We start from the raw sequence: 8,071 nt of genomic DNA, 5'->3' as shown, positions 1-8,071 counted from the left end.
TGAGTCGCATCGGCAACGTTGGGACGGGCTCGACGAAGTCGTGTCGACACGTTTGACACAGACTTGACTTAGTCGCGTCTGCAACGTTTGGACGCACTCGACGAAGTCGTGTCGACACGTTTGACACAGACTTGACTGAGTTGCGTCGGCAACGTTGAGAGGCACTTGACGAAGTCGTGTCGACACTTTTGACACAGACTTGACTTAGTCGCGTCTGCAACGTTTGGACGCACTCGACGAAGTCGTGTCGACACGTTTGACACAGACTTGACTGAGTGGCGTGTCGGCAACGTTGGGACGGACTCGACGAAGTCGTGTCGACAGGTTTGACACAGACTTGACTGAGTCACGTCGGCATCGTTGGGACGGACTCAACGAAGTCGTGTCGACACGTTTGACACAGACTTGACTGAGTCCCGTGAGCAACGTTGGGACGGACTCGACAAAGTTGTGTCGACACGTTTGACACAGACTTGACTGAGTCGCGTCGGCAACGTTGGGACGGGCTCAACGAAGTCGTGTCGAAGCGTTTGACACAGACTTGACTTAGTCGCATCGGCAACGAGAACGTTAGAACGGACTCGACGAAGTCGTGTTGACACGTTTGACATAGACTTGACTGAGTCGCGTCGGCAACGGGAACGTTAGAACGGACTCAACGAAGTCGTGTCAACACGTTTGACACAGACTTGACTGAGTCGCATCTGCAACGTTGGGACGGGCTCGACGAAGTCGTGTCGACACGTTTGACAGAGACTTGACTGAGTCGCGTCAGCAACGTTGGGACGGGCTCAACGAAGTCGTGTCGACACGTTTGACACAGACTTGACTGAGTCGTGTCGGCAATGTTGGGACGGGCTCGATGAAGTCGTGTCGACACGTTTGACACAGACTTGACTTAGTCGCATCAGCAACGTTGGGACGGGCTCGACAAAGTCGTGTCGACACATTTAACACAGACTTGACTTAGTCGCATTGGCAACGGGAACGTTGGGACGGACTCGACGAAGTCGTGTCAACACGTTTGACACAGACTTGACTGAGTCGCGTCGGCAACGTTGAGACGGACTCGACGAAGTCGTGTCGACACGTTTGACACAGACTTGACTGAGTCGCGTCGGCAACGTTGGGACAGGCTCGACAAAGTCGTGTCGACACGTTTGACACAGACTTGAGTGATTTGCGTCGGCAATGTTGGGACGGACTCGACGAAGTCGTGTTGACACGTTTGACACAGACTTGACTTAGTCGCGTCGGCAACATTGGGACGGACTCGACGAAGTCGTTTCGACACGTTTGACACAGACTTGACTTAGTCGCATAGGCAAAGTTAGGACGGGCTCTACAAAGTCGTGTCGACACGTTTAACACAGACTTGACTGAGTCGCGTTGGCAACGGGAACGTTGGGACGGACTCGACGAAGTCGTGTCGACACGTTTGACACAGACTTGACTAAGTCGCGTCGGCAACGTTGGGACGGGCTCGACGAAGTCGTGTTGACACGTTTGACACAGACTTGACTGAGTCGCGTCAGCAACATTGGGACGGACTCGACGAAGTCGTTTCGACACGTTTGACACAGACTTTACTTAGTCGCATAGGCAAAGTTGGGACGGGCTCGACAAAGTCGTGTCGACACGTTTAACACAGACTTGACTGAGTCGCGTTGGCAACGGGAACGTTGGGACGGACTCGACAAAGTTGTGTCGACACGTTTGACACAGACTTGACTGAGTCCCATCTGCAACGTTGGGACGGACTCGACGAAGTCGTGTCGACACGTTTGACACAGACTTGACCGAGTCACGTCGGCAACGTTGGGACGGGCTCGACAAAGTCGTGTTGACAGGTTTGACACAGACTTGACTGAGTCGCGTCGGCAACAGGAACGTTGGGACGGACTCGACAAAGTTGTGTCGACACGTTTGACACAGACTTGACTGAGTCGCGTTGGCAACGGGAACGTTGGGACGGACTCGACAAAGTTGTGTCGACACGTTTGACACAGACTTGACTGAGTCGCATCGGCAACGTTGGGACGGACTCGACGAAGTCGTGTCGACACGTTTGACACAGACTTGACCGAGTCACGTCGGCAACGTTGGGACGGGCTCGACAAAGTCGTGTTGACAGGTTTGACACAGACTTGACTGAGTCGCGTCGGCAACAGGAACGTTGGGACGGACTCGACGAAGTCGTGTCGACACGTTTGACACAGACTTGACTGAGTTGCGTTGGCAACGTCGCGGCGGACTCGACAAAGTTGTGTCGACACGTTTGACACAGACTTGACTGAGTCGCATCGGCAACGTTGGGACGGGCTCGACGAAGTCGTGTCAACACGTTTGACACAGACTTGACTGAGTCGCGTCAGCAACGTTGGAACGGGCCTGACGAAGTCCTGTCTGGATCTGAGAATTCTTTAATGAGGGCTTGTTTCATCTGCTGATAGTTCGATTTAACAGCCTCTGGCTGTTGGTCCAGAAAGCTCTTCACTTCTGGACTGGATGTTATCCAGAGCTCGTACAGTCTCTCTTGGGTGGTCACATTTACTATCATTTGCAGGTGGAAGTCAATGTCTCGCAGGTAGGCGTGGACATCATGGTTTCCTGCAGTGTTCGGTGTGAAGTGATCAATAGTTCTAGCCAGTCTGTGGAGGTCTTTAAGGGTCACTGCATGTGCCTTTTCAGGGTGCTGGAAGAGACTTTTCCCTTCTGTGACTGCAGAGGTTTCTAGGAGGCTGGCTGGTGAAGTGTCGAGCAGAGGACTCTGCCTCCCCCCTTTTTAACTCTGTACCTGGCTGGGGGAGTTTTCTCTGCTGATATGGTGTGAAAGAGGCAGATGACTTACCCCCAGTGGTTCTCTTTGCAGCATGTAAGAGTGTTTAAGCTCTATTTGGACCATTTCAAGGTTGTCTCTTGTGTTGTCCAGCTGCTGTGTCAGAGCCTTAGTTTCAGCTCTGGATGCTTTAAGATGGCCTTCACAGACCCTGACCTCTAGCGTCTTTATCTAAGAGTTCAGAATGGGCTGTTTTTAACAGTGTCTTTGTGTTACCAAGTTCCTTTTCCAGGTTCTCTCTGGCTGCTTTCCCCAGCTGCTCTCTGTGTTCAGCAGCTGTTAGCGCTTTCTGAAGTCTGTTGATTTCCTCCTGTAACTCAGTTTTATCAGACTCCTTCTGTCTAACCTGGGCCTCATTCTCTAGCTGTGCTATGCGACTTTGAGCATGTGTCAGTTCCTCTTCAGACTCAGTGGCTCGTAGCTTTAGTTCGTTCACCTCCTGTCTCAGGCTCACTAGGTTGTGGGCCAAGGAGAGAACGATGCTGGTTAGCTCCTGGTGGTCAACTCTGACTTGGGTCATGTGTCGTTAGTCGATTTCCATCGATTTCCCAAGGCAGCTAGCGATGTGTGTATGCTATTAGTATCTTAGTTGTGGATGGTAGGACACTAAGATTTTTGTGGGTCTAAGCATGTAAACAGAGATTTAACTAATAATGTCAGACAGGTCTTATTATTAATCGCAACTCAAAGTTCCTGATGGTTCCTAATAGTCTTTGTCTCTGAAAAAGTGAAAATAGAGGATGAAGGAAAAGAAACAGTGGAGCCTTTCCTATTCAGATTAAAGGGCCATTTCACCGATAGGAACATTAATCTTTATGGAAAGTGAGTCATATTTGTAGTCAAAATGTAACATTAATGTAGAATTTTGTGCCCATTTGACCGAGAAAAGACAAAATGTGACTTTAGAGCACATTTGTATAAAAAACTACAACTCCCACTATGCACCACAATGCACAGCTCTGCAAGCCACTCCCATTAATCGGAACACGGCTTAGATATGATATTGTGTACATAAATGCCACGTTAGTAAAACAAAGAAAATAGCCATCACCACTGTGTCTGACAAACACCAATCATGACTTACTTTTAAACGTGATGGTTCCTGTGCACCTATGCAGCCATTGTAGAGTTGGGGGCTGATACAACAAACGCCTGAAAATTCTCGGGCCAGCATCATATGTCCAAATTTCAGTCAAAACCGTTCCACTTCATCACAAACAATCTGAAAACATGGCAGACTGACCATTGTAATCTTATTCATACCAGTAGCGCATCTTGTTAATATTAAATATCTTTGCTTTAGTCAACAGTGCTCTCTGTCATAAAGGCCTAAGAGTCCATCTAACAGTTTCTCTAATCTTTCACACGGAGTTTGTCATAAAAGCAAGACTTATGTACAAGAAAAGTGATTATTTATTGCCTGTTGTGTAATATTCAAGTGTTTACAGAATTTTATAAAGGTAACATAAAGAGAACATAATTTTTTTTATATATATTTTAATTGGGTCTTGGTATGGTTTTCTTGGATCTTAATCCTTACCAATTGTGCAACCAAGTGTATCAAACTGTCATATAATCATGTCAGAATCATTTCACTTCTATTGAGACTATATGTGAAGAGCAAAGATGCAAAGACGTTAAATGTACACTGGGTTTAAAATAACCTTTTTGTTTACATTAAAGTGAAATTACTGAACCAAAAAATAAGAGCCTTAAAGACAAGTTTTGTGTTCTACACTCAAAGCCCTGTTTTCAAAGTTTAATGCATTTTAGGAAGGACTGTTCCTGTGCACCTATGCAGCCATTCTAGAGGTGGTGGGTAATACAACAGGAACTGAAAATTCTCGGGGCAGCCGCATACGTCCAAATTTCAGTCAAAACCGTTCTATTTCATCATAAACAATCTGAAAACAGGACTTTTAGTGTAAAACACAGAACTTGTCCTTTAAAAGAAAATACTAATTTAAAAGAAAACATGTCAGATGGTTTTGCCTCTGTACTCCTCGTGTATACATTAATTTCCAATTTCTTTACATTTAATCAAAGCTTGCTTGACTACGACATATCTTGGTAATTTTCATATATGCCATTATCACACTGATCATCATCTTCAACCCCTTCCGTACAGTCATAGGTTTTTTTGGTTGGCTGTCTTCTGACTGGTGCCTGTGACTAATATAAAATAATAAATCAGACCATAAATTGGTAACACTTTTCTTTGGGATTTTTTATTATAAAATAATTTAAAAGATATTTATGCAAAAACAGAAAACTTACTCTGTCATCACCATCTCTGTTGTTTGTCCTTCTCCTGTCAATACAACACACACACACATGTTTTGTTTAAAGATAAATGAAAACAAAACTAATAGAAGTGAGATGCTCAGTTTTTCACCTGTCTACTCATCACATTTATTTCATGTCTTATACATCAGCACAGATTATAAAGGCAGCAAACGAATGTGATAAACTAGCACACGATTCTTAAACTGTAACTTGGTGTTATGCAGAAATACTGAAAATAATATAAAAATATCATACTAATAATATATAAATTGAAGTTTAATAAAATGATATGAAACTCATATGACAAACTACCGGTCAAAAGTTTTGAAACACTTTATATTACAAACTATAGCATTACACAAATGTAACTGTGGGAATTATGTTATGACTAAAACCATCCAAGAGTGCATTCACCCTTTGCCTAGAAATTGCAAAACCATACTCGTAACATTTTATCAAGAATTTTTTTGAAGTTTCACTTTAGAATGAAGAAGTATTAAAGCAGTTCACATTTAATCTGGGCTTTTGTTGGCTGCTTTTCTATAATGTTAAGTCCAAGTCATCTATTTAAATATATATACAACCACACCTTTAAATTAAATGATTTTTAAGATCATTGGTAATGTTTTAGTTAAGTGTTTCAAAACTTTTTCCAGTAGTGTATATAACAAATATAATTAAACCAGTATGAGCAACTCCAAATGCCATGTAAAGACTATGTTATTATACCTTGGGCCTGTTGCTTTATTCTGATTGGTTGAGAAATGTTTCACTGGTGTTGATTATTTTTCTGTTAAATGAACACCTAACCTGTCAAATGTCTTAAAATAACCACCAGAGCAATGTCTGTGGTATAAAGGAATAATTCCTGTGAATGATTTGAAATAATGCACAGCCGCGGTGTAACTCCGCTTCGCGTCGTGCTGTATCTACCTTGGGTGACCATTATTTTCTAATAATTCAACAGCCTGTCATCAATTATTCCTTACTTATTGTGATGTATGTGTATTTTAGATGTTGTTATATCTCAAGCACAGAAATATTGAAATTTTTTGTGTATTGCTTTAAGTATAGTTTGTAATTTTTGTTAATAATTAGTTTTGAAAACAAAACTACAGTATGTGATTTAAGGCTAGAAAGTTCAAGAAGTCCTAGATTGTGATAGTCACTGTTAAATCATAACAGAGAAACCAAGAAGCAATAAACATCAATTAACAGCATTCTCATCTGTGCCTCATGTATTGATCTCTCTCACCTGTGAATACAGATGATCAGAGCAATGATCAGACCGATGATCAGACAACCTCCAGCACATGAGCCGATAATGTAGAGCAGTACTGGTTCAAATAAGGATTTGTTTTCTTTGAGTCAAAAGTGAAACAAACCTATATTATTATTATCAGTAAGACAACCTACAAAATGATAAAAATACAGAAATGATGTAATAACCTGTTACTGTTAATATCCATTTTATTGCTGTTGTAGAACTGTAACAGGAATAGTTTCCAGCATCAGATGTTTGTATTTGATTTATTTTTAGCTCCGTTGGAATTGCTGGATCAATATACATCCTGTATGAGCTGAAGTTTTTCATACTTTTATTATAGAATGAGTCATAACTAAAAATATTGATGCTATTCATTTTCCATGTTATATCATCTTTATGCAGAGTTTTATTGCAGGAAAGTGTGACTGTTTTCCCCACAAACTCCGTTTTGTAAATGTGATGCTGAATCTTTTGCATGCTGCATTGGGAAACTAATGAAAAGACACGAAACCACAGTCACGTTTTCAATAACTGCACAGTGCAGGTGAAAAACTCATTTTGTAACAATGTCACCAACACAATATTAAGATAAGTAAACAATGCATTAAACTGTATTATGTTGGCAATAAAATGTACCTGCATATAAAGTAAGAAAGACACACAGACTTGGGTGAAGAATCCTGCTTTTAAAAATCTCCATTAAGATAATTCCAGTATAATGATGTAGAAATGAACCCGTTACTCTCCTGTGAGCAACTTATAGCTCTTCTGCTGAGAATCTGAAGGCAGGGGAAGTGGTTTAATGTCAATGAGACGCCGCTGTGATGTTCAGTATGAAACAAAAATAACTGAGGGGGCAGGTGAACTTTTGAGGGGGCTAAACTTTAAACCAGAAACACAGAGATTACTTGCATTTGGCAGATTTATGAACACAATATATGCACAAGTATACTGCACAGCTAACAGGACAGACAAATTTTTTTTTTTGAAAATCACCATAATATCGTACCTTTTTAGAAGAGTTTTTGATTTGGCATCGAATTTCTTCATTAACCCCTTCAGACTTGATTTTTTCAGTGTGCCTTATTTTGATTGGTTGATCAGCATTTTTATTGGCTCGAACCACAAAACATGTGATGAAAATAATAAACACTTAATCTGATGTTTTAAGTGGATGAAATTTTTAAAATCAGCGTGATTACTTTTACCTTTTCACTGTACATGACAAATAAACTGGAAGGAGAGTCGAAAAGGGCTGCAGGGGGTACTAAACATCTGTAGGTACGTAATTATCAGATTCAATTTGATTTGAGCTTTGGATGCATAAAAAAACTTGTGCGACTACACCGCATGTGACATGTCGACCAAAATTGTGATGTATTTCAGTGTGTTCCAATGAAACACTGTGTGCAAGATGAATTATTCATATTTTTTTGTTTTCAACACTTCAATCCTTTAAAAACTATTAATTACTGATAAGTAAATTATTAAGTATAAATATATTAATTGATTAAAGGCTCTTGTGCTGGAATAAGCTTCTCACGGATTTAGAATTAAACTGAAATTTTATTACAACTGCCACTAGGTGGCGAACTCCGATAGTCGTGTCTGAATGTAGTGTACAAAGCCAGTTTAGCCTGTATACAGTATCTTTAAAATATTTTAAAAAGAAAACATAG

At 41.4% G+C, this 8,071-nt stretch overlaps 2 long non-coding RNA genes across 2 annotated transcripts; both read right to left on the bottom strand.

Moving 5' to 3' along the window:
* Window positions 1–4,117: 4,117 nt before the first annotated feature.
* LOC141350187 (uncharacterized) lies at window positions 4,118–6,486 on the bottom strand. The gene is made up of 3 exons (XR_012358168.1): window positions 6,381–6,486; window positions 5,117–5,150; window positions 4,118–5,011 (listed from the first exon to the last, which is right to left on the bottom strand). It is a non-coding gene; the product is annotated as an uncharacterized lncRNA (long non-coding RNA).
* Window positions 6,487–6,574: 88 nt separating this feature from the next.
* Window positions 6,575–7,653, bottom strand: LOC141350186 (uncharacterized). The gene is made up of 2 exons (XR_012358167.1): window positions 7,029–7,653; window positions 6,575–6,883 (listed from the first exon to the last, which is right to left on the bottom strand). It is a non-coding gene; the product is annotated as an uncharacterized lncRNA (long non-coding RNA).
* Window positions 7,654–8,071: the final 418 nt, after the last annotated feature.

This window comes from Misgurnus anguillicaudatus, chromosome 17 (assembly GCF_027580225.2).
Source record: "Misgurnus anguillicaudatus chromosome 17, ASM2758022v2, whole genome shotgun sequence".
Lineage (NCBI taxonomy): Eukaryota > Metazoa > Chordata > Actinopteri > Cypriniformes > Cobitidae > Misgurnus > Misgurnus anguillicaudatus.
Note: the sequence above shows the minus strand (reverse complement) of the source record. Positions and strands in the feature narration are given on the sequence as shown.